Genomic DNA, 25496 nt, shown 5'->3' with positions numbered 1-25496 from the left:
GCAAGCACCTGCAGGTTTTCCCTGTCAGGCTTTCTGGTCTGGAGGGGCCATGAGCTACACTCAACTGTAGACCTGGTATGATTCAGCCCCCCTGCCTGGGAGTAGACGGAGACCAGGCTCCAGGGCCAGCAAATCTCTTCATTTGAGGCATGCAGACCTGCATGCCACTGAGTTCCCTAGTCAGACTGCCCCGACTTGGTTCTGCAGATGAGCAAAGCCACTAGTTGGGATTACTAGTTGGGTGCACAGTCAGGGACTTGGTCTACCAAGATCCTAGTGCCGCTTATTGCAAGCCCCTTCCCCCTTCTTCATCACAATCAGGTGCTCAGTGGTCAAGCCCCACAGATTCTCCTGCAGTCCCCAGGGGACAAGACTGGAGTGGGGGCTCCCAAGAAGCTACCCACAAAATGTGGGAGCTGGATGTCCACCCTAGGCTCTCTTTACCCCTAAAGGAACTGTAGGCGCAGGGGGACCTCCTGGCATGGTGCTGTGCTGTCCAGGGGAGGGGCAGTACCCTTCTAATGCGGTCTGTTTTGGTCTCTGTGGTGTGGGGGGAGGGGGTGCTTTAGCCTCACCCTCGTATTCTTGGATTCTCCATGGTGTCTTGTCAGTGAATAGTCATCGTTAGTTCTTCTCGTGAATGGGAGTGAAGTCAGGAATGTTCTATGGTGCCATCTTGGTGATGTCACTCTGAAGAGTTTCTTACTATATGCAAATATGCAGTCACTGCTGTTTGAATTGTTTTTCATCAACATGTACTACTTTCAGCATTTCAGGAAGAGGAAGAATACAAATACTTCTAAGTAAAGGGAGGGGTGAATTTTAAAATTTTCAAAATGTGGATCTTATTGATCCGCTTCCTTTCATAGAGGCGAAGCTGTCTTTTTACATCTAGTAAACAATTAATATGTGGCTCCCAAGTCCCAGGAACACTGCTAGACTCAGGATACAACAGTGAAAGAAGGGAATCCTTGCTCTTGTCAAGATCATGCTCTGTGGTCATGAACGAGAGTGACCCAGCACCACGTGATGTGTGTTCTCAAAACCCAGTGAGGAAACAAGAACAAGTCACCTGCTTTGCCAGACCCATAGGAGCTCACCAAGAGAAGAACAGGATGCTCCAGATTGAGGCAACAGAAAGTCCAAGGGCAGAGGTGAAAAATGAAAGTCTCTGTGGAATCTCCCTCCGAAGGAAAGTCAACTGTCCAACTTCTCGGGGGTTTATCATGGAGAAACCATAGGATTTAGAAGATGTCAGCAGGAAACGTCACTTGTCTTTCCCTTAGTTGTATGATTTTTTTTCTTTTGCTTATTTAACCTATTTATGCTGGCAGCTATGCTAATGCTTAATTATATGTGAAAATTATAAACCAAAAAGTACTATATAGTTCTTCAGTGAACGCCTAAACTTACCAGAGAGGAGAAAGTGTTCCGTTTCTAATTTTTTCAGTTGAGTTTAATTGTCCTAGGTATTAAATTTTCTTGTAAGAGTTATTGTATAATCCAAGTTTTGCCATGCCTTCCTTCTTTTTATTCACAAAGCTTCTGTTTCACAAAGTAGCCTTGAGATTCAGCAATCCGTAGTAATTCTGACACACCAAGAATAATACATTCTTAGTTGTATTGCATAGTTGTATTGATGAGACTTGGCATCACATGTACAATGTATGTGTTGCCATCTCTGTAAAGAGGTTAATCTCTCTTCCTGTTAGGTTTGATTGAGAATGATTCTGTTTATAACTAGGCTCTAGATCACACTGACCCAGAATAAAATCTTTAGACTAAGTGCTTTATATGATGCTAAGTCCTTGTAAATTCGGTGAGTCTAGCTGCATCTGAAATCCATATTAGCTTACCAGTAAAAGGTGCTATGTATAAGATGTAAAACTTCTGCTTAGTTGAATGCTATGATTGTAGCAGTTTACAATCAAGACTTATAGTCTAGTTGGCTTGGCATAAATATAGTAGCATTACAGACATAGGCATTCATGTTTTCATGTTTGTTAGCTTAGAGTCAAAGGTTCATAGAGGGGTGTCAAAGTCCATTTCAAAGAGAAAAGTCTAATTTTAGAAGCTTGCTGTTTACACACCAGAGCTTGCCTTTCAGTAAATAGCTTGTGTAATCTTCCTGCTGGCACAAGTTGAAAAGTACATTCTGTTGGAAAGGAAAAAGAAAAAACTGAAGAGAACTGATAAACTTGTTTATGAAGAAAAAGAACAAGAAGAATAAAGTAGACATCGCCACAGATTTAGTTTTCATATTGTTGAAAGTATTTGGTTGCAAGCAACAGAAACCAACTCTGGCTAACTTAGGCAAATAAGAAATTGTTGAACACAAATGGGGTCACTCACAAAATCAAAGAGAAAGAATTGAACAACTAGACCTAGTCCTAGGGATTTCAAGGGCAGGAGTGAACAGAAAATATCTTTAGGGAGTTGCCATTAAAATAACTGTCAACTGTTTTCCATCCTAGTGTACACTGCTCGAGTTTCAGATTCCTGGGAGAGTCTGATTGGCCTAATTTGAATCACTTGCCCACCCATTGACAGTCCCTCCAAACTACATGGAATGTGAGGGATGCATCTCTAAGGAAGAGTGGAAACTGACAAAAAATGAGGATCAGGAGCTGGACAGGGAAAAAAAAACAGTGGATGTTCACTACACCACATAGCCACAATCAGTAGTAATGATTTTGCCTGACCAGAGTACATGGCCAATAGTTATTGGTATTTCTCTTCAGAAACATCTCGTCAGCTTTGTATTCATATGTGAGCTGTGGGGAAAATATTATGCCACGTTGATGGAGAGGGACCATTTCCCATGAATTTCAGAGTATCATTTTCATTTAGCTTTGTAAATTGTCCAGATGGCCAGGAATTTCTGATATGGAGTAAAAATATTCTAGAATCACTTTTCTTGTTTGCTTTTCATTTTTTTTCAGCAAGTTCTTACACTAGAAATATGTCTTGCCAGAAAGTTATCGTGATAATTCTCAAAAGGTATATGTATATTCTTCTTTTCTATACCTCAACATAGAGAAAATATTCTTTGTCTTCCTGAATGGACTGACAGATCGTTTACATTTAAAGTCTATTTCCTTAGAACTTATACCCACCCTATTCCTTCTCTACCACTTCTACCCTTCCCCTTGTTTCTCATAGTTCTTGGGCATGTACTACTTCAGCAGGGACCTGGGGTGGCTTTCGTGAAACTAAATACGGTCAAAAAGCCCAGGGTACAAGAATTAATTTAAATGTGTTAATTTAATTCAAGCTTCTGCTGCAGCAGCCATTGAAAAGCAGTGGTCATTACTCTGTGCTACCCCATGGCCACAGACCTCAGCAAGGACCACAGGGTGGCCAAGCACACTCAGCTTGTGCTGGACTAATCCCAGAGGTATATGGTTTCGCTCTGTGTGAGTAGTGTACACATGGGACTGTCAAGGTTTCCAAGGACAAGTGGGCCCTCAAGTTCATGAGGAAAAGGGTGGGGACACACATCCGTGCCTAGAGGAAGAGGGAGGAGTTGAGCAGCTTTAAGGAAAACAGCTGCCAAGAAGGACAGAGCCTCCTTCCCTGAGGTACATAATCCAACCTTTACATGGAAAAAGCATATAGTTTTGGGGACATTAAGCCAACTGTGAATACTAGTGTTTTTCAGCACACTAGCTAGATATAGAGGGTGGATAAGATACATGTAGTGTGTTCCAACCACAGACTAAAACTTGTGGAAAGATAACTTGCAAGAAGCCAAAACCCTGCAACTTAATTCTGCAACTTAAATTGTCCCACAGTAGACAGTAATACATTCACAATTAGAAAACTTCTGTTTGGCTTGGTGACATCCTGACTACTATAGAATAGCAAATAACTGATGCATATGTCCAGACACAAAACTTTTTATCCACAGCTTGCTGTTCAGTTAATAAAAAGTTTTGTGAATGGACTATTTGCTATTCTGTGGTGGTTGGGATATCACTAAACCAAATAGAAGTTTTCTAATTGTGAATGTATTAGCCAGCCATGGATTTTGATCAATAAGTGGGAAATGAAACAGCCTTTGTAAACATTAAGCCACATGATCATTCAATCTTTATCTTCGTATCCTAGTAAGTAAATTTTCTTTCAGTGTTAAACAACAGCAACAAAAGGCATACCGAAATCCTTGTATACCTTTGGATGTAAACTTTTCTGGGGTTTTACATTATTATGAAGTCAAAGACAAATTTATAGCTTCCTTGAGATAGCTAAAACTTACATAGCAACCTCTTTAAGTAGGGATAAATTATTATAAAGAAATTGATCCTGCATTATTTTCTACTCAGGACAGGGTTTTGGTTAAATACATTTTTGTTCTGTTTTAAAATCTCTTATACGTGCTTTGTCCATCTACTAGTTAGCTGCAAAGCAGTTGACCTCAGGCAAAGTTAAGTCCCTTGGGAAGTCCAGTGCCTAGCGATAGGGAGACAATTTTGCTTGACATTGACACTATTTAGTTAGAAGTAACTATAAGTGTTTCACTAGATCAGTGGAAATTGATTATGGACATTAGATAGTAGAAACTTCTTTTACCTTGAGGAGAACGTAAATATTATCAATAATATCCATTAAAATATGAATAGGAGAAGAATGGAAAATAAGGCATAGAACTAATTCCAACCCACAGGGGTTTTATGAAGATTGACTTAGGTAAACTGAGGAGTGTTACAATACATAATAAATTTTCTTTGGCCATTACAGCTTTTTAAAATTATTGGCTCTTATTTTTACCAATCTGAGTTTTCATTGGCCTTTGTTTTTCTTACACAGAGGGAAAGGAATTATGATATGACCTTAAAATCTCTGTGCCTCAGTTTTCTTCTAGTACTTCTTTATAGGGTTGTTGTGAGGATTAAGTGAGTTAATACATGTAAGGCACTTAGAACAGTGCCTGGCACATAATAAACACTATGTATATGTTAATTATTATTATTGTTAAGAACGATCCAAATACAGTGCTCAAGAGTGGAGAAGTCAGAATTCTAATAGCTTGCTGTAGTAACTTAGACTCAAAGCTATAAAAATTTAGCTGACCTTCCTATCAAAGTTCAATGATAATTCTGCTACATAAGCCTCTGGTATTCTTTTGTTATATCCACTCAGCAAATGTTCATTCTGAATCTAATGTGTCAGGCAGTGTGCCAGGTTTTGTGAGCTATAGAGCCCAACTGGATATAGACACTGCCCTCATGATACTTAAATAAGAACAAAAATAGCTATAATAAAAAAATATGCTAAGTATAGTAGAAACGTGCACTCAGAAGAGGGAGAGTTTTACTTTCAGTTAGGAAAATCTTGAAGGAAATAGCACTTGAACTAGGTCTGAGTGGATGTGATGTTCAGAGATGGAGTGAGGAAGAAACAGATTTGTCATCAGAGGACACGATGTGAGGAAAGGAGTGGGGAAAGGAATGGGTCTGTGCTGGAAAGGTGGTCCAGGCTGTCTTTAGTTGTACCTTCCCTGTTGTAAAATGAGGGTGGTGGTGCTAAAAATGGTAGATACTGGTTGAACATAATGCTGCTGCCAAGCATTTTGCAGGTATTTCATGCTTGTTACTGAATTCCACACAATAACCAGATGAGCTAAGTATTATTTTCCCTATTTTAGAGGTGAGGAAAAGTTGTATACTTAGAAAGTAACTGCACAACCATTTAAGCACAGGAGTGGTTGATGGCAAAAGCCTGGGTTTCTTTCTAACATACCTGGCTGCCTCTTCAAAATCGCAAGCGATTGGTTGACAGATAATTAAACACATATTCTACCATCTTGAGAATACTAATTGATACCAATTAGAATTTTCTTCATTACCACTTCTACAGTTTCAGCAAACAGATTTTCTGCCTCCAGCGTTTCCCAGAAACCCCTGATAAGAAGGTTTGTCTTTCTACAAGACTGTTTCTGAAAAGGTTGCTGGTGAGCATGCAGTCCGTGCAGAGTTGGATGGTCAGGAGGGAGCACTCGTTCTGGCTGTAGTGACTTGGGGTCCCACATCTACAAGCTGGACCCTCTCCCTTTTCAGTATCAGATAAATAACATTATCTGTGTAGTCAAGTTCAAACTCAGAATGGAATTCAGGGGCTCTGTGCCTTGGCTCCATTCACTTCCTGGCTTTGTTTCCAGATCTGTAAAATGGCAGTAAAAATACTTTTATATGCCTCAAGGTTTATTGTGGGATAAGATAAAATTTGGTACATGGAATACTTCATAAACTATTCACTGCCTTATAAATATTGTTTCTATAATCATAGTCTTGGGAAACAGTTACGTCCTCAGAGGATACATAGGGGTCTTTGTTCCTACACTTGAGTGGCTTCAGATGGCTTATTTTAACTTCTCCTTTTTTCTAACAGACTCAACTGTCATGTCTTTGTACTGTCATTATGCTTCCCTCCAATAGCCCACTCCTCTCTCAATTTGCTTTTAATCAGCAGTCAACTAGGAAACCACATAATAGAACTTGCTGGCAGTATGTCTAAAATTAAAGTAATTTTGTTCTTCTCTTTAACAAGGGGTGAGAGGAAATTTTTTTAAATCCCAATTGGCTTAAAATTTCATATTAATTTTTTAAATCTTATAAGTTTCTAAGCATTTTTAGAAATTACTAATGCATGCACGTAATCTTTCAAACAATGCAAAAGCATATAAAATAAAAAGGATCTGATCCCACCCTCCCTTTCCTTCCCAACAACTCCCTAGAAATAATCACTATTTACTGGTATGAATATATGAGATAGGGACATAACGGTCTGCAACTTGCTTTTTTGACCAAAGTGTTGAGCTTTTAGTGTCAGTACATTATTGGTTATTGCTATATAATAGAACCCCAGAATATAGTGGTTTGACTAGATTTATTACCTGAGTTCCTGTGAGTCAGGAGTTCAGTAGCGGCTTAGCTGGGCACTTAGCTGGAGGTAGATTTGAGGTTGCAGTACTGGAGGCTTGAGTGGGGCTGAAGGCTTTACTTCTAAGGTGAACAAACTCACAGACAGGCTGTTGGCAGGAGGCCTCAGTTCCTCTCTCTATAGGGTTGCTTGAGGATCTTCACAACATGGTAGCAGGCTTCCCCAAGAATGAGCCATCTTAGAGATTCACTAGATCCTATAGAGAGCCAAGTAGAAGCAATCCTTTTTCTGACCTAGCCTCCAAAGTTACATCATTTTGCCATATTCTTTGCTGCAAGCAAGTTTCTAAGTTAGGTCCACATACAAGGGAAGTGAAATTAGACTTCACCTTTTGAAGGGAGGCATATCAAAGAATTTGTGGATATGTTTTAAACCACCAGAGTATGTATAGCTCTCTCATTCATTTTCATGTTTGTGTTATGTTCCATAGTATGGAGGTACCATAATTTCCTTAACCATGCCCCCATTAGTAGATATTGTTACTCTTCTAAACAGTGCTTCAGTGAATACACACATACGCCTTTACCAACTTGAGCTAGAATTTAGCCAGATACCTAAAAGTAGTTGTTGGGTTCTGAAGGCGGGCCAAAGGAGATGGGTCCCTTAAAACTAAAGAGCTGGAATGCATGAAGGCATGTTTTGCCTTTCAGCTGTGTTCTGGCTAGATGGTTCAGAAAGATATTGGAGTTAGTCATTTCATGTAATCAGACTCACACAAACAGAAAACATCTCAAAATATTCTCAGTATTAAAAAAAATTTTAATACTATGAGAAATGTGTGAATTAGGGGTATAGATGTCAACATGAGTGAAATTTATTAATGTAATGTTGAGTACAAAAAACAAGAACAGAGAAATATATAGCATGATGCTAGTTATATAAAATTTAAATGTGAAAAACAGTATTTTGTTGCTTAGAAATAGTGTACAGTAAAAATATAAAGAAATCTATGATAAATTCAGGATAGTGGTTACTTGGAATGGACTGCAGTTGAGGAGGTACACACTTTTAGGGGGTTTCTTAATTGGCAGTTTTATTTCTTTATCAGAATAATGAGGACACAGATGTTGGTATTATTCTTTGTACTTTTTTGGTACATCTACAGTTATCACAATGAAAATTATGAGAGGCTCTTGATTTTTAAATTCTGAGCTCTTATTTTAGCTTCAACTTTTGGTATTAAGTATATACATTTGTTTATTGACGGTGATTTTAGTGCAGTGGAGATAGTCAAAAATTAATTAATTTTTAAGTAAAATTAATACCTAAAGTAAATACAGTAGGCTCTGGAATTCAGGTGGATTTTCATCAGGAGACAATGAGCAAATCAATGAAAAGTTACCAGGCTCGAAGGAGTCCAACGACCTGTGTTATGGTCTGTTCACCACCATGTCTGACAGCGATTTGGAGCATTTAGTTAACTTGAGTCACAGTTTTCTCATCTGTAAATTGCAGGGAGCAAACCCACTTCTCGGTGCTATTATACAGATCACATGAAATTTTTTAAAAATTAAAAATATGAAAAGCACCTAGTTCAGTTACTGGCACAGCAGATGTTCATTATTTTCTTCCTACTCCCACAGATTACTGCCATAATGATTCTGGTACCATGTCTAGCATTAAAGCAAGTATGTATTTCTGGTAATTATGTAAAGTTTGCATTTTTCTTTTGTTATGTAAGAAAAAATGTTCAGTATTAAATATTAAATTTTCTAATGCCTTTATACAATGAGTTAAAATTATTTAATAGTGGATTCTAAACTGTACAGTTGTCATCTCTAGGGATTTCTTTTTGCTGACATTTGAGCAGACAGTTTTTTTGCTGACTGAATATCTCTTTGTTGTGTTGCTTTGAGCTCGTTAACGACCAAATTCTTATGTGGCAGCTGCACATTACACATGCTTATTCTCCATGTTCAGACCATAAATCTTCTGTGACTGAGTGACAACACCACCTGCAGAGTCTTTTGATGTTGCAGATATAGCTGTAATAATGTTATTTCAAAATATTTCAGACCTGTTTTCTCATACATTTTAGTGCTACTGGGACAATGAAATGATATTTCAGGATATGAGAAGTTATTGTTATTGTTTTTTGTGTATTTTACAATGGAGACAGACTGGTAGTATTTGCTATATGCAGGATTGTAGAACATGGAACAGCAAGAGTATTCGGTATATACCCAGCTGAGGTTTGTTAAATACTTAGAGTAACTCTGAGTATGTTTATGTTATCATTTTTTCTCCCTAAAATCTATTTTCTAGCTTATTCTTATCTAACAACATGTTGAAGGTCAACATTGGGGCAATGACACAGTCACTCACCCGTCCCAACCAAAGCTTTTTGTTTTGGTGGCACTACTTTTCGTGACTGGCAACCGAACACAGTGCTTGAGAGCAGAGGCTCAGTTCATGTCTGGCTCCTCCCCTTACTAGTTTGTTCTCAAGTCACCGAACCTCTCTGTATCTCAGTTTCATCTGTAAAATGGGGATGACCATAACATCTGCCTCTCGGGGTAATTATGAAGATTGCTAATATTTACAGTATATTAGAGCAGTGTCTGGCTCAGAATGAGGACTGTTTAAAGATTCATTAAATAAACACATCAAATAAATATAGCAGACAGACAGCTGTAGAGCATAGAGCACACAGGACTGGGCTCGGCTCTGTGGGCTCATCCCAGATTGGATCTGTCACCAAACAGTAAAAGACACTGTCCTTTCAGTCAAATTAGTTATACAAGCTAATAAGGATAAGAAGGAATATAAAGTATCAACAGATGATACCTTCCCTTTGGCTTAACCAAACCAGAAGCCTACGGGTTAAGGGAACCTATGTCATTTTTTAGGGCAGAGGGCTGGTGGGACAAGGGTAGGGAGGGATCTAGAGGGACAAACAGAAAATATCCATCACAGTTTCTAAGACAAAGTGCATATTTATACATAGTGCACATATGATATGTAGATATGTGCATATTTCTATATAAATTTTCCATTATCTTCCAATATATTTTCTAAGTTTCTACAGAAGGAAGTGTGATCTCGGCATGTAACTGGAATGAAAAAGTCTCACAGTCACTTAAAGTGTATTTCCAGCATTACTACTTCCTGGCTTAAACAAAGGAGGAACACAGTTCATTTTCCACTTAATTCAGAAAAGCCATTCGAAGCACGGTAGGAAATGTTAGCTGATAGAATTGATACTACTACCTCCGAGGTAGAAATGCTGGCAAAACTATCCCCCAGTCTTTATGCCATATGCTTCTAATCTGTACCAATAATTTCTGTTCATAAATAGATATATTGAATTCTCTTTTTAGAGTAATAAATCTATGCCTAAATCAGTTTTTTCATTTTTCTTCTACTAGAGTACCATTGAGCTCACTCTGATGTTCACGTTTTCAGTGGGAGGTAAAGCTGATATGGAATATTCTGAATAAGAAAAGTGGTTAAAAGGACACTTCAGAAGAAACCATTGTCTAACAGACTGGACACACATTGTCCTGGGGAGTTGAGGTAGCTGAGAGATGATGAATAAACAGGCTTTAATTCTCTTGGTGATTTGTTGCTAGAGGACCATTTTAAATTTCTTCCCTGGAGCCTTGAGAAGGAAGCTCACTTGCCTCACAGCATTGGGTTAATTCTGTGTTCAGGTACACAAGGGACCTGATTAACCCTGGTTTGACAATTAGTTGTTGGTAGCTAATAACTAATTATTCAGGACATGAGGAAACACATTTTTGTAACCTTCCCCCCCTCCAAAAACAATATATTCAATAAATTCACATAGGAGAACTTTAGCCTGCCTATGGTTGGGAGCCAATTTTGTTTGCCCGACTTTTGAACCTTTGAATTTAATGAGGGGTTGCTGACACTTTCTCCCATTCAACAGCTAAGAATTTAGTTTTCCCAGATTTGCAAATCAGGATCAACTTTACCCAAAACACTGTGTGGGAGGTGGAATTCTAGATGACCCCCCCCTCAGTGACCCTCACCCTTTGTCTAATTCCCTCACCTGTGAATATGAGACATCATTCCTGTGATTATGTTATCTTACCTGGCAAAGGGGTTTTTGCAGATGTACTTAAGGTTAGTAATCAGTTGACTTAAGATAAACTATTGAGTGGGCCTAGCATAATCATATGAGCCCTTTAAAAGCAAAGAGTTTTCTCTGGCTGGTGGCAGAAGTGGAAGTCGGAGAGATTTGAAGCGTGAGAAGGACATGCTGCTGTTGGCTTTGAAGACAGAGGGGCCACATGAATACAGGTGGCCTTTAAGAGCATGGAGTGGCCCCAGCTGACAGACAGTAAGAAAATGGGAACCTCATGCAAGGACCTGGATACTATCAGCAGCCTAAATGATCTTGGAAGCAGGTTTTTTCCCAGAGCCTCCAGATAAGAGCCAAGCATAGCCACACCTTGATTTCAGCCTTCATGAGACCCTGAGCAGAGACCCAGCTGAGCCGTCCATTCGTACTTATGACCTCCACAACTGGAAGCTTATAAATGTTGTTTTAAGTGACTACATGTGTGGCCTAGAAGTATATTTTGCGACTAGTTTATCTTAAAAGGAATACCGGGGAGTTATACTGCTCTAAGCTATAAATGCTATGGGTACTTTCCCGAGAAAAAAGTTGATGGCCAAGGTGAGTGTTTGCTTAGGATATAGTTATTTCAGTAATGGTGTGAAAAACCACACATTCTTCTGGTAAGGAAGAGTCTGCTGCTGGTATGTAATTTTTATGTGTTTGATTCTTACAGGAGCCTTTACAAACCATTAACATTTATTAAACAAACCCACAACCTGTGACAGAAATCAGTGAACTTTTTCTGTGAAGGGCCACATGGTAAATACTTGTGGCTTTGGGGGCCATATGGTCTCCATCGCAACTATAATCAATTCTGTCCTGGCACCACAGTAGACACAGACAATATTTGAGTGAATGAGTGTAGCTGTGTGCCAGGAAAACTTTATTTATGGTCATAATTTGGCTTGTGTTATCAGTGTCTTATCTCTGGGGTTTTTTTCTTTGTACTCATGGCAGGTAGGTACTAGTTATTCCTTTAATTTATCACAACTGATTTCTGCCCTCATTCGTAGCTTTTCCTGACTTGAATTTACAAGAAACCTCCCCCACCAAAAAAAGTCTCTTTACTGAATTATCTTATAATCTTGAGCATGTTTTTAAGTGACAAAATTGGTAGGAGAAGGACTATGGAATCTGTTTTATTACATAAGCATAGTGTATAAAACTTAATTTTAAAAGAGGCAAAGGTCATTCCTTTTATTTATTGAGGTATAATTGATGTGAAACTTTATATTAGTTTCAGGCATACAGCATAATGATTTGATAATTGTGTATACTGGCAAAATAAGCCTAGTTAACATCCAACACTACACATAGTTACAAAATTTTTCTTTCTTGTGATGAGAACTTTTAAGATTTATTCTGTTAGTAACTTTTTTTTTTTAAACGGGAGTCACTGAGCTTTATGGTTTCATTTGGCCCCAAAAATACACTTTTAGGGGGCCTCAAATTAGTAGACATGTGAATTTGAACGTTCCCCACCACCAGGTCCCTTCCACCCTTCGGTTCCTCCCAGGAGCTCCAAAGCCAAAGTTGAGTCTGTCCCACTTGGGTCGTTCCACAGCAGCTCTGCTTCCTGGGGGCTCCAGTTGCGATGTGAATGACGGTGATGGTCCAGCTCAGGGGCCTCTGCCAGCTGCTGTCACATGATTGCACGGCATGAGTTTTGTTTCCAGGCCGTTTTACAGGAGGCTTTAGACTGTATTCCCAGCACTTTGGATTTGGACACCAGGTCATCTAGCTTCTCGCCTCGCTCTAACAAAGACTCCGCGGTGTTGTGCAGGATGATTTTGGTCTCATCTAGTTCAGCCTGCACCTTAGTCATTGGGTCAGCTTCTCGGGGGTTCTGGTATCTACTGAGGTGACCGTCCAGGCCTGCGTACTGGATGGTATTGGGGGATCCAACTGGCCAGTCTGTCCTTTCGACCTGCTTGGAGAATTCGTCTAGTACCTTCTCCAGCAAGGTAAACGCCGCCCGGGATGGGTATTCACTGTCAGCAATGACCACTCCCACCAGACTGTCGTTTCTCACTTAGACATGGCACAGATATTCTTGTTCTTCGACAGAAGCTCTGATTCCTTTTGAGGAGCGCTCCACAATCAGTTGACTTGTGAAGGTCATGAATTCCTGAACGCTGGACCTCTGGAAGAAGCTGAAGGAGGACACGTCGTACGCGGCTTTGAGCAGCACCGCCTTGGCATCGCCTTTGTACGGGACGCTGAGGCTGTACAGCTTCATGGCGCCACGCCCTCGGGCCAGCTACCCGCCTGGCCGCGGGACCAGCTCGCAGGGAGCAGCATGGCGCCGCCCCTCGAGACCGCCGCCAGCTGCTGACGGGTCGGCCGCTCTCTTAGTAACTTTTAAATATGCAGTACAGTATTAACTGTAGTCGCCAGTCTGTACATTACATCCCCTGACTTATTTATTGTATAACTGAAAGTTTGTACCTTTTGTCCTCTTCATGCCTTTCACCCACCACCCCCGCCCCGCCCCACCCCGCCCCAGCTTCTCCACATTTGGCAGCTGCCTATCTGTGAGCTCAGTTTTTTCTTTTGATTCCACATAAAAGTGGCATCGTACAGTATTTTTCTTCCTCTGACTTATTTCACTTAGCATAATGCACTCAAGGTCCATTCCTGTTGTCACAAATGGCAAGATTTCTTTTTCTTTTTTAATAGCTGAGCAATATCGCACTGTGTGGGTGTGTGTGTGTGTGCGTGTGCGTCTCAGTGTCACATCTTTATCCATTCGCTCATCAAAGGCCACTTAGGTTCCATATCTTGGCTATTGTACATAATGCCAGACTGAACATGGCAGTACATATACATATATATATATCTTTTCAACTTAGTGTTTTCATTTGTGGGGAGGGGGGCTGGAATAAATACCCAGGGGTGGAATTGCTGTATCATACAGTAGGTCTATCTTGAGGAACCTCCATACTGTTTTCCATAGTGGCCGCACCAATTTACATTCTCACCCAGAGAGCACAAGGATTCCCTTCTCTTCATATCTTTCCCAAGACTTGTTATTTTTTGTCTTTTTGATAATAGCCATTCTAACAGTTAGGAGGTGGTATCTCATTGTGTCTCTGATTTGCATTTTCCTGATGATTGGTGATGTTGAACGTTTTTCATATGTCTGTTGTATGTCTTCTTTGGGAAAATGTCTATTCAGATTCTGTACCTATTTTTTAAATGAAATTACTGGTTTTCTTGCTATTGAGTTATATGACTTCTTTATATAATTTGCATACTAACCCCTTAACAGATATATGATTTGCAGCTATTTTCTCCCATTCAATAGGTTGCCTTTTCATTTTGTTGATGGTTTCGTTTGCTGTGCAGAAGCATCTTAGTTTGATGTAGTCCCACTTGTTTATTTTTGCTTTTGTTATCTCTGATTTTGGTGTCAGTCCCAAAAATCATAGCCAAGACTTAAGTCAAGGACTTTACCACCTATTTTTTTTAGATGTTTTATGGTTTCAAGTCTTACATTAGGTACTATTAAGTCTTTACCCCATTTTGAATTAATGCTTTTTGTGTGGTATAAGATAGCGGTTCAGTTTCATTCTGTTGCATATGGCTGTCCGGTTTTCCCATCTCCCTTTATTGAAGAGATTGTTCTTTCCCCCATTGTATATTCTTGGCTTCTCTGTCATAAATTAATTGACCATAAATGTGTGGTTTCTGGGCTCTCTGTTCTGTTCTGTTGATATATATGTCTGTTTTTATGCCAATACCATACTGTTTTGATTACTATAGCTCTGTAATTATAGTTTAAATTTAGAAAGTGTGATGCCTCCAGCTTTGTTTTTATTTCTCAAGATTGCTTTGGCTACTCAGGGACTTTTGTGATTCCATACAAATTTTAGGATCATTTGTTCAATTTCTATGAAAAATACCATTGGAATTTTTATAGAGATTGCATGGATTCTGTAGATTGCTTTGGATGGTGTGGATATTTTAACAGTGTTCTTCTAATTTGTGATCACAGAATATTTTTCCATTTATTTGTGTCTTCTTTAATTCCTTACATCAATGTCTTATAGTTTTCAGTGTACAGGTCCACTACCTACTCGGTTAAATTTTTTCTTAGGTATTTTATTCTCTTTCATACAATTGTAGATGGGACTGGTTTCTTAATTTCTCTTTATGATAGTTTGTTGTTAGTGTATAGAAACGCAGTAGATTTTTGTATATTGATTTTGTATCCTGAAACTTTATTGAATTTGTTTATTAGTTCTAACAGTTTCTTTGTGGAGTCTTTAGGGTTTTCTATTTATAACACCATGTTATTAGCAAATACTGACAATTTTACTTATTTCTCTCTAGTTTGGATGCCTTTTATTTATTTATTTTTTTTTTAAGAAGATGTTGTGGGGTAGGAGTTAATTAATTAATTAATTTTTGCTGTGTTAGGTCTTCATTTCTGTGCGAGGGCTATCTCTAGTTGTGGCAAGCAGGGGCCACTCTTCATCGCGGTTTGCGGGCCTCTCACTATCGTGGCCTCTCTTGTTGTGGAGCACAGGCTCCAGACACGCAGGCTCAGTAGTTGTGGCTCACGGGCCTAGTTGCTCCGCAGCATGTGGGATCCTCCCAGACCAGGGCTCGAACCCGTGTCCCCTGCATTAGCAGGCAGATTCCCAACCACTGCACCACCAGGGAAGCCCCTATTTCTTTTTCTTGCCTAATTGTTCTGGCTAGGACTTCCAATACTGTGTTGAATAAAAGTGGTGAGAATGGGCATCCTTCTCTTGTTCCTGATTTTACAGGAAAAGCTTTCAGCTTTTCACTGCTGAGTATGATGTTAGCTGTGGGCTTGTCATATGTGGCCTCTATTATGTTGAGGTACATTCCTTCTGTACCCACTTTGCAAAGAATTTTTATCATAAATGTTGAATTTTCTTAAATGCTTTTCCTGCATCTAATGAGATAATCATATGGTTTTTATCCTTCATTTTGTTAATGTGGCATATAACATTGATTTGCAGATGTTGAGCCATCCTTGCATCACGGGAATAAATCCCACTGGATTATGGTGTATGATTCTTTTCATGTATTGATGAATCCAGTTTGCTAATGTTTTGTTGAGGATTTTTGCATCCATATTCATCAGGGGTATTGGCCTGTAATTTTGTTTTGTTATGGCATCCTTGTCTGTTTTTGGTATCAAGGTAATGCTGACCTCTTAAAATTAGTTTTGAAGTCTTATCTCTTCTGTTTTTATGGAAGAGTTTTGAGAAGGATTGGTATTAATTCTTGAATATTTGGCAGAATTCTCCAGTGAAGCTGTCCTGTCCTGGACTTTTGTTTGCTAGGAGGTTTTTCTTTTGTTTTGTTTTTTGTTTTTACTTAGGTTTTTTTTAATTTTCTATTTTGTTTTATTTATTTTTTTATACAGCAGGTTCTTATTAGTCATCAGTTTTATACACATCAGTGTATACATGTCAATCCCAATTGCCCAATTCATCACGCCACCATCCCCAGCCCCCAACGGCTTTCCCCCCTTGGTGTCCATACATTTGTTCTCTACATCTGTGTCTCAACTTCTGCCCTGCAAACCAGTTCATCTGTACCATTTTTCTAGGTTCCATATACATGTGTTAATATACGATATTTGTTTTTCTCTTTCTGACTTACTTCACTCTGTATAACAGTCTCTAGATCCATCCACGTCTCAACAAAGGTCTCAATTTCGTCCCTTTTTATGGCTGAGTAATATTCCATTGTATATATGTACCACATCTTCTTCATCCATTCATCTGTTGATAGGCATTTAGGTTGCTTCCATGACCTGGCTATTGTAAATAGTGCTGCAATGAACATTGGGGTTGCATGTGTCGTTTTGAATTATGTTTTTCTCTGGGTATATGCCCAGTACTGGGATTGCTGGATCATATGGTAATTCTATTTTTAGTTTTTTAAGGAACCTCCATACTGTTCTCCATAGTGGCTGTATCAGTTTACATTCCCACCAACCGTGCAAGAGGGTTCCCTTTTCTCCACACCCTCTCCAGCATTTGTTGTTTGTACATTTTCTGATGATGCCCATTCTAACTGGTGTGATGTGATACCTCATTGTAGTTTTGATTTGCATTTCTGTAATAATTAGTGATGTTGAGCAGCTTTTCAGGTGCTTCTTGGCCATCTGTATGTCTTCTTTGGAGAAATGTCTATTTAGGTCTTCTGCCCATTTTTGGATTGGGTTGTTTGTTTTTTTGTTATTGAGCTGCATGAGCTGCTTATATATTTTGGAGATTAATCCTTTGTCCGTTGATTCATTTGCAAATATTTTCTCCCACTCTGAGGGTTGTCTTTTTGTCTTGTTTATGGTTACCTTTGCTGTGCAAAAGCACTGAAGTTTCATTAGGTCCCATTTGTTTATTTTTGTTTTTATTTCCATTACTCTAGGAGGTGGATCAAAAAAAATCTTGCTGTGATTTATGTCAAAGAGTGTTCTTCCTATATTTTCCTCTAAGAGTTTTAGAGTGTCCGGTCATACATTTAGGTCTCGAATCCATTTTGAGTTTATTTTTGTGTATGGTGTTAGGGAGTGTTCTGATTTCATTCTTTTACGTGTAGCTGCCCCCCCTGTTTTCCCAGCACCTTTTAGTGAAGAGACTGTCTTTTCTCCATTGTATGTCCTTGCCTCCTTTGTCTTAGATTAGTTGACCATAGGTGTGTGGGTTTATCTCTGGGCTTTCTATCTTGTTCCACTGACCTGTGTTTCTGTTTTTGTGCCAGTACCCTATTGTCTTGATTACTGTAGCTTTGTAGTATAATGTGAAGTCAGGGAGTCTGATTCCTCCAGCTTCGTTTTTTTCCCTCAAGACTGCTTTGGCTATTCAGGGTCTTTTGTGTCTCCATACACATTTTAAGATATTTTGTTCTAGTTCTGTAAAAAATGCCATTGGTAATTTGATAGGGATTGTATTGAATCTGTAGATTGCTTTGGATAGTGTAGTCATTTTCACAATATTGATTCTTCCAGTCCAAGAACATGGTATATCTCTCCATCTGTTGGTATCATCTTTAATTTCTTTCATCAGTGTCTTATAGTGTTCTGCACACAGGTCTTTTGTCTCCCTAGGTAGGTTTATTCCTAGGTATTTTATTCTTTTAGTTGCAATGGTAAATGGGAGTGTTTCCTTAATTTCTTTTTGAGATTTTTCATCAAGAGATTTCTTGGCATTAATTTTGTATCCTGCAACTTTACCAAATTCACTGATTAGCTCTAGTAGTTTTCCGGTGGCATTTTCAGGATTCTCTATGTATAGTATCATGTCATCTGCAAACAGTGACACTTTTACTTCTTTTCCAATTTGTATTCCTTTTCTTTCTTTTTCTTCTCTGATTGCTGTGGCTAGGACTTCCAAAACTATGTTGAATAATAGTGGTGAGAGTGGATATCCTTGTCTTGTTCCTGATCTTAGAGTAAATGCTTTCAGTTTTTCACCATTGAGAATGATGTTTGCTGTGGGTGTGTCATATATGGCCTTTAGTATGTTAAGGTTGGTTCCCTCTATACCCACTTTCTGGAGAGCTTTTATCATAAATGGGTGTCGAATTTTGTCCAAAGCTTTTTCTGCATCTACTGAGATTATCATATGGTTTTTGTTCTTCAATTTGTTAATGTGGTGTATCACATTGATTGATTTGCGTATATTGAAGAATCCTTGCATCCCTGGGATAAATCCTGCTTGACCATGGTGTATGATCCCTTTAATGTGTTGTTGGATTCTGTTTGCTAGTATTCTGTTGAGGATTTTTGCATCTATATTCATCAGTGGTATTGGTCTGTAATTTTCTTTTTCTGTAGTATCTTTGTGTGGTTTTGGTATCAGGGTGATAGATATCAGGGTGGCCTCATAGAATGAGTTTGGGAGTGTTCCTTCCTCTGCAATTTTTTGGAAGATTTTGAGAAGGATGGGTATTAGCTCTTCTCTAAATATTTGATAGAATTCACCTGTGAAGCCATCTGGTCCTGGACTTTTGTTTGTTGGAAGATTTTTAATCACAGTTTCAATTTCATTACTTGTGATTAGTCTGTTCATATTTTCTGTTTCTTCGTGGTTCAGTCTTGGAAGGTTATACCTTGTCCATTTCTTCCAGGTTGTCCATTTTATTGGCCTGGAGTTGTGTGTAGTAGTCTCTTAAGATGCTTTGTATTTCTGTGGTGTCTGTTGTAACTTCTCACTTTTCATTTCTAATTGTATTGATTTGAGTCCTCTCCCTCTTTTTCTTGATGAGTCTGGCTAAATGTTTATCAATTTTGTTTGTCTTCTCAAAGAACCAGCTTTTAGTTTTATTGATCTTTGCTATTGTTTTCTTTATTTCTATTTCATTTATTCCTCCTCTGATCTTCATGATTTCTTTCCTTCTGCTAACTATGGGTTTTGTTTGTTCTTCTTTCTCTAGTTCCCTTAGGTGTAAGTTTAGATTGTTGGTTTGAGATTTATCTTGTTTCTTCTGGTAGGCTTGTATAGCTATGAACTCTTCTCTTAGAACTGCTTTTCCTGCATCCCATAGGTTTTGGATCATCGTGTTTTCATTGTCATTTTTCTCTAGGTATTTTTTGATTTCTTATTTGATTTCTTCAATGATCTCTTGGTTATTTAGTAACGTATTGTTTAGCCTCCACATGTTTGTGTTTTTTACGTTTTGATCCCTGTAATTCATTTCTAATCTCACAGCATTGTGGTCAGAAAAGATGCTTGATATGATTTCAGTTTTCTTAAATTTACTGAGGCTTGATTTGTGACCCAAGATGTGATCTATCCTGGAAAATGTTCCTTGTGCACTTGAGAAGAAAGTGTAACCTGCTGTTTTTGGATGGAATGTCCTATAACTATCAATTAAATCTATCTGGTCTGTTGTGTCATTTAAAGCTTGTGTTTCCCTATTTATTTTCATTTTGGATGATCCGTCCGTTGGTGTAAGTGAGGTGTTAAAGTCCCCCACTATTATTTTGTTACTGTCTATTTCCTGTTTTATAGCTGTTAGCAATTGCCTTATGTATTGAGGTGCTCCAAGTTGGGTGCATATATATTTATAATTGTTATATCTTCTTCTTGGATTGATCCCTTGTTCGTTATGTAGTGTCCTTCCTTGTCTCTTGTAACATTCTTTATTTTAAAGTCTATTTTATCTGATATGAGTATTGCTACTCCAGCTTTCTTTTGATTTCCATTTACATGGAATTTCTCTTTCCATCCCCTCACTTTCAGTCTGTATGTGTCCCTAGGTCTGAAGTGGGTCTCTTGTAGACAGCATATATATGGATCTTATTTTTGCATCCATTCAGCAAGCCTGTATCTTTTGGTTGCAGCATTTAATCCATTCACGTTTAAGGTCATTATCGATATGTATGTTCCTACGACCGTATTCTTAATTGTTTGGGGTTTTTTTTTTTTTGTAGGTCCTTTTCTTCTTTTGTGTTTCCCACTTAGAGAAGTTCCTTTAGCATTTGTTGTAGAGCTGTTTTGGTGGTGCTGAATTCCCTTAGCTTTTGCTTGTCTGTAAAGCTTTTGATTTCTCCTTCAAATCTGAATGAGATCCTTGCTGGGTAGAGTAATCTTGGTTGTAGGTTCTTCCCTTTCATCACTTTAAGTATATCATGCCACTCCTTTCTGGCTTGTAGAGTTTCTGCTGAGAAATCAGCTGTTAACCTTATGGGAGTTCCCTTGTATGTTATTTGTTATTTTTCCCTTGCTGCTTTCAATAATTTTCAATAATTTTTCTTTGTCTTTAATATTTGCCAACTTGATTACTGTGTGTCTCAGCGTGTTTCTCCTTGGATTTATCCTGTATGGGACTCTCTGCGCTTGGGTGGCTATTTCCTTTCCCATGTTAGGGAAGTTTTCGACTATAATCTCTTCAAATATTTTCTCGGGTCCTTTCTCTCTTCTCCTTCTGGGACCCCTATAATGCGAATGTTCTTGCGTTTACTGTTGTCCCAGAGGTCTCTTAGACTGTCTTCATTTCTTTTCATTCTTTTTTCTTTATTCTGTTCCCCAGCAGTGAATTCCACCATTCTGTCTTCCTGGTCACTTATCCATTCTTCTGCCTCAGTTATTCTGCTCTTGATTCCTTCTAGTGTATTTTTCATTTCAGTTATTGTATTGTTCATCTCAGTTTGTTTGTTCTTTATTCTTCTAGGTCTTTTTTAAACATTTCTTGCATCTTCTCGATCTTTGCCTCCATTCTTTTTCCGAAGTCCTGGATCATCTTCACTATCATTATTCTGAATTCTTTTTCTGGAAGGTTGCCTATCTCCACTTCATTTAGTTGTTTTTCTGGGGGTTTATCTTGTTTCTTCATCTGGTACATAACCCTCTGCCTTTTCATCTTGTCTATCTTTCTGTGAATGTGGTTTTCGTTCCACAGGCTGCAGGAATATAGTTCTTCTTGCTTCTGCTGTCTGCCTTCTGGTGGATGAGGCTATCTTTAGGAGGTTTTCATTACTGATTCAACCTCCTTATTGGTCTGTTCAGATTTTCTATTTCTTCATGATTCAGTCTTGGAAGGTTTTATGTTTCTAAGAATTTATCAATTTCCCCTAGGTTGTCCAATTTTTTGGCATATAATTGTTCATAGTAGTCTCTGAAAATTCTTTGTATTTCTGTGGTATCTATTGTGGTGTCACCTCTTTCAATTCTGACTTTAGCTGAAAGTTTGTCTATTTGTTGTTTATCTTCTCAAAATGGCAGCTCTTGATTTCGTTGATGTTTTCTATTGTCATTTTAGTCTCTATTTCATTTTTCTACTCTGACCTTTGTTATTTTAATTCTTCTACTAACTTTGAGTTTCATTTGCTTTTTACCTAGTTTGTTTAGTGGAAAGTTGGTTGTTTATGAGAGATTTTTCTTGTTTCCTGACGTCAGCATTTATAGCACTTATAAATGCACTTATATATTATAAGTGCATTACTTATATATGCACTTCCCTGTTAGAATTACTTTTGCTGCATCCCATAAATTTTGGTATGCTGTATTTACATTTTCATTGGTCTTAAGGTATTTTTTGTTTCCTCTTTGATTTCTTCTTTGACCCATTGGTTCAGTAGCATGTTGTTTAATTTCCACATATTTGCATTTTCCAGTTTTCTTCTTGTAATTGAATTCTAGTTTCCTACCATTGTGGTTGGAAAAGATGCTTGATATTATTTTAGTCTTCTTAACTTTGTTAAGACTTGTCTTCTGGCCTAATATATTTTCTATCCTGGAGAATATTCCATGTGCACTTGAGAAGACTGTGCATTCTGTTGCTTCTTGGATGAAATGTTCTGTATATATCTGTTAAGTCTCTATGTTCTAACGTGTCATTTAAGGCCAATGTTTCCTTATTGATTTTCTGTCTGGATGATCTATCCATTGATGTAAGTGGGGTATTAAAGTCCCTCATTGTTATTGTATTGCTGTCTTTTGCTCCCTGTAGGTCTGTTAATATTTGCTTTATATATTTAGGTGCTTCTATGTTGGGTGCATAAATATTTACAAATATTTTCTTATTTGTGTAACACCTTTATGTGATGCCCTTCTTTGTCTCTTATTAATATCTTTGTTTTAAAGTTTATTTTGTCTGATGTAAGTATAGCTACCCCAGCTTTCTTTTTGTTTCCGTTTTCAGGGAGTATATTTCTCTATCCCCTCTCTTTCAGTCTCTGTGTCCTTGTATCTGAAAGGAGTCTCCTGTAGGCAACATATAGATGGGTGGGTTTTTTTAATCCACTCTGTATCTTTCAATGGGAAAATTTAGCCCATTGACATTTAAAGTAATTGTTGATAGGTATGGACTTACTTCATTTTATTAATTGTTTTCTGGCTGTTTTGCAGGTCCTGTATTCCTTTCTTCTTCTCTTGTTCTCTTCTTTTGTGGTTTGATGACATACTTTAGTGGTATGCTTAGATTCCTTTATGTTTTGTGTATCTACTAGAGGTGTTTTTCTTTGTGGTTACCATGAAGCTTACATATAAAAACTTATTTATAACAGTCTATGTTAAGCTGGTAACAACTTAATTTTAAATAGGTGCTAAAGCTCTACAGTTTTGGTCTCCCCACCCTCATGTTTTATGTTTTTGATGTCACATTTACATCTTTTTATCTTGTGTATTCTTCAACTAATTATTATAATTATAGTTATTTTTATTAGTTTTGTGTTTTAATCTCCATACTAGCTCTATAAGTGATTAATCTACCACCTTTACATTAGATTATTCTGAATTTTACCTTTACCACTGATACTTATTCTTTAATATGTTCTCTGTTACTGATTAGCACCTTCTTGTTTCAGCTTAAAGAAGTCCCTTTAACATTTCTTATAAGGCCAGTTTAGTGGTGAACTACTTTAGCTTTTGCTTTTCTGGAAAAACCCTTTTCTCTCCTTCAATTCTGAATAACTTTGCCAGATTGAGTATTCTTAGTTGACAGTTTTTCCTCTAAGCACTTTGAATATATTGTGCCACTCCCTTCTGGACTGCAAAGTTTCTGTGGAAAAATCTGTTGGTTTTATGAGGATTCCCTTGCATGGAATAGGTTGGGTTTTTTTCTTGCTGCTTTTAAGATTTTTCTCCTTGTCTCTATCTTTTGACACATTAATTATAATGTGTCTTGGTGTGGGTCTCTGTGGGTTCATCTTATTTGGAACTCTCTGGATTTCCTGGATCTAGATATCAGTCCTTCCCCAGGTTGGGGAACTTTTCAGCCATTATTTTCTTTCAATAAATTTTCTGCCCCTTTCTCTCTTATTTTCCTGGGACCCCTATAATGCAAATGTTGGTCTGCTTGATGTTGTCTTATAAGTCCCTCAAAGTATCTTCACTTTTTTTTCCACTCTGTTTCCTTTTTGCTGCTTTGATTGGGAGAGTTCCACTGTCCTGTCCTTGAGTTCACTGATCCTTTCTCCTGCTTTATCTAGTCTATTGTTGAGCCCCTTTAGTGTATTTTTCAGTTATTGTATTCTTCAGCTCTGTGACTTCTTTTGATACTTTCTTATATTTTCCCTTTGTTGAAGTTCTGACTGTATTCATCCATGCTTCTCCCAAATTCAGTGAGAATCTTTATGACAGTTATTTTGAACTCTTTATCAGGTAAATTACTTATCTTTGTTTCATTAAAGTCTTTTTCTGATGTTTTATCTTGTTCTTTCCTGTGGAACATATTTCTCTGTTTCTTCATTTTCCTTGATTCTCTGCATTGGTTTCTATGCATTAGATGAAACAGCCACCTTGCCCAGGCTTGAAGGAGTGAGTCCATGTAGGAGATGAACCTTATTGTTCAATCCTGCCCTAGCTCTTGGTTGTCTCTCAAACTTTTTTGATTGTTAAGTAGTCTATTTTGTTTTTAATGGATGCTAGTAGCTGAGGGTATGCCAAGACCTGTCAGTGTAGGAGAGGATCTCAGTCAGCACCTAGACTAAGCCTGATTGGAAGCTAAACCCTCAGGTAACAGCTTTCAAAATATGCAAATATATACAGTTCTCTGGGACCACAAACATAAGTCCCACTGGCAGCTAGAGCCAGGTGATCTGGAGGTGTCTGTCCCCTGGGCAGCATCACAAAATTGGTGCCTCAGAAAAATGGACAGCCTCCTTTCCAGAAGACCCCAGAGACCTGGAATGAGGCAAAGGGAGAGTGCAAAGATGGTGTCCCCTGGCCTCCATTCCCAAGAGCACCTTTGTAGGCCTCTAAAAGCGTGCCAAACCCTAAGCCTGCCCCTCAGGCCAAAGCTCCTGGATAAGCAAATAGGCCTCTCTCTCAGAAAGATCTGCTATCTGCACAGTTCTCTGGGGATGGCAGCCAGCCAGGAACTACCTTTGCATTTGTTACAGTCCCGTGGGACCTAGGAACACAAGCCCCCTGGCCTCCAGAGCCAGGCAATCAAGTGCATCCCCTGGTGGTGTGTGTGGGGGCAGGGGAAGCCACTAAAAACAGGGCACCAGACACATATACAAGTCCACTCCAGGATACACTGGTGCTCTGTAGTGTGGCAGAGGGAGAACATGAAGATAACACCCACCCCCCAGGTCTCTGGAAAGGATTGTGGTCAGCCCTTAGATGTGTGTTTAATTAGAAGCCTGCCCCTCAGGCCTAGCCGATAAGATAATAGGCCTCTTTCACAGAAAGGCTGAGCTCCTGGGTCTGGTTGCCTCTTGCTGTGTCCTGGGGAGTGGTAGCTGGTTGAGAGCTCTTTCTCTGTTGGTTACAGTCCTATGGAACTTGTGAGCATATACTCTGCTTACCAGAGCCAGTCATTCTAAAGGTATCCCCTAGCAGCAGCCACAAAAATTGGGGCACCAGAGGTGGGCATAGGCTCCTTTCTGGGAGATACTGGTGAGCTGGAGTGAGGGAGAGCACAAAGATGGTGCCTGCCGGCCTCTGTCCCTAGAGGGTACCCCAGTAGGCCCTTAGACCTGTGTTAGATTAGATTCCTTCTGCTCATACCAAACTTTAAGACTAGCAAATGA

The 25496-nt window shown here is 38.7% G+C and overlaps 1 protein-coding gene and 1 pseudogene across 2 annotated transcripts in view; one reads left to right on the top strand and one right to left on the bottom strand.

Moving 5' to 3' along the window:
- Positions 1 to 25496, top strand: part of TMEM123 (transmembrane protein 123) — a 78411-nt gene that overhangs the window by 37167 nt on the left and 15748 nt on the right. The window lies entirely within an intron of this gene.
- Positions 12478 to 13439, bottom strand: LOC309807383 (synaptobrevin homolog YKT6-like; annotated as a pseudogene). The gene has a single exon. The product of its transcript is annotated as a synaptobrevin homolog YKT6-like (transcript).

Source organism: Mesoplodon mirus (genome assembly GCF_964341445.2).
Source record: "Mesoplodon mirus genome assembly, chromosome: 7".
Lineage (NCBI taxonomy): Eukaryota > Metazoa > Chordata > Mammalia > Artiodactyla > Ziphiidae > Mesoplodon > Mesoplodon mirus.
This window is presented reverse-complemented; position numbering and strand designations above follow the sequence as displayed.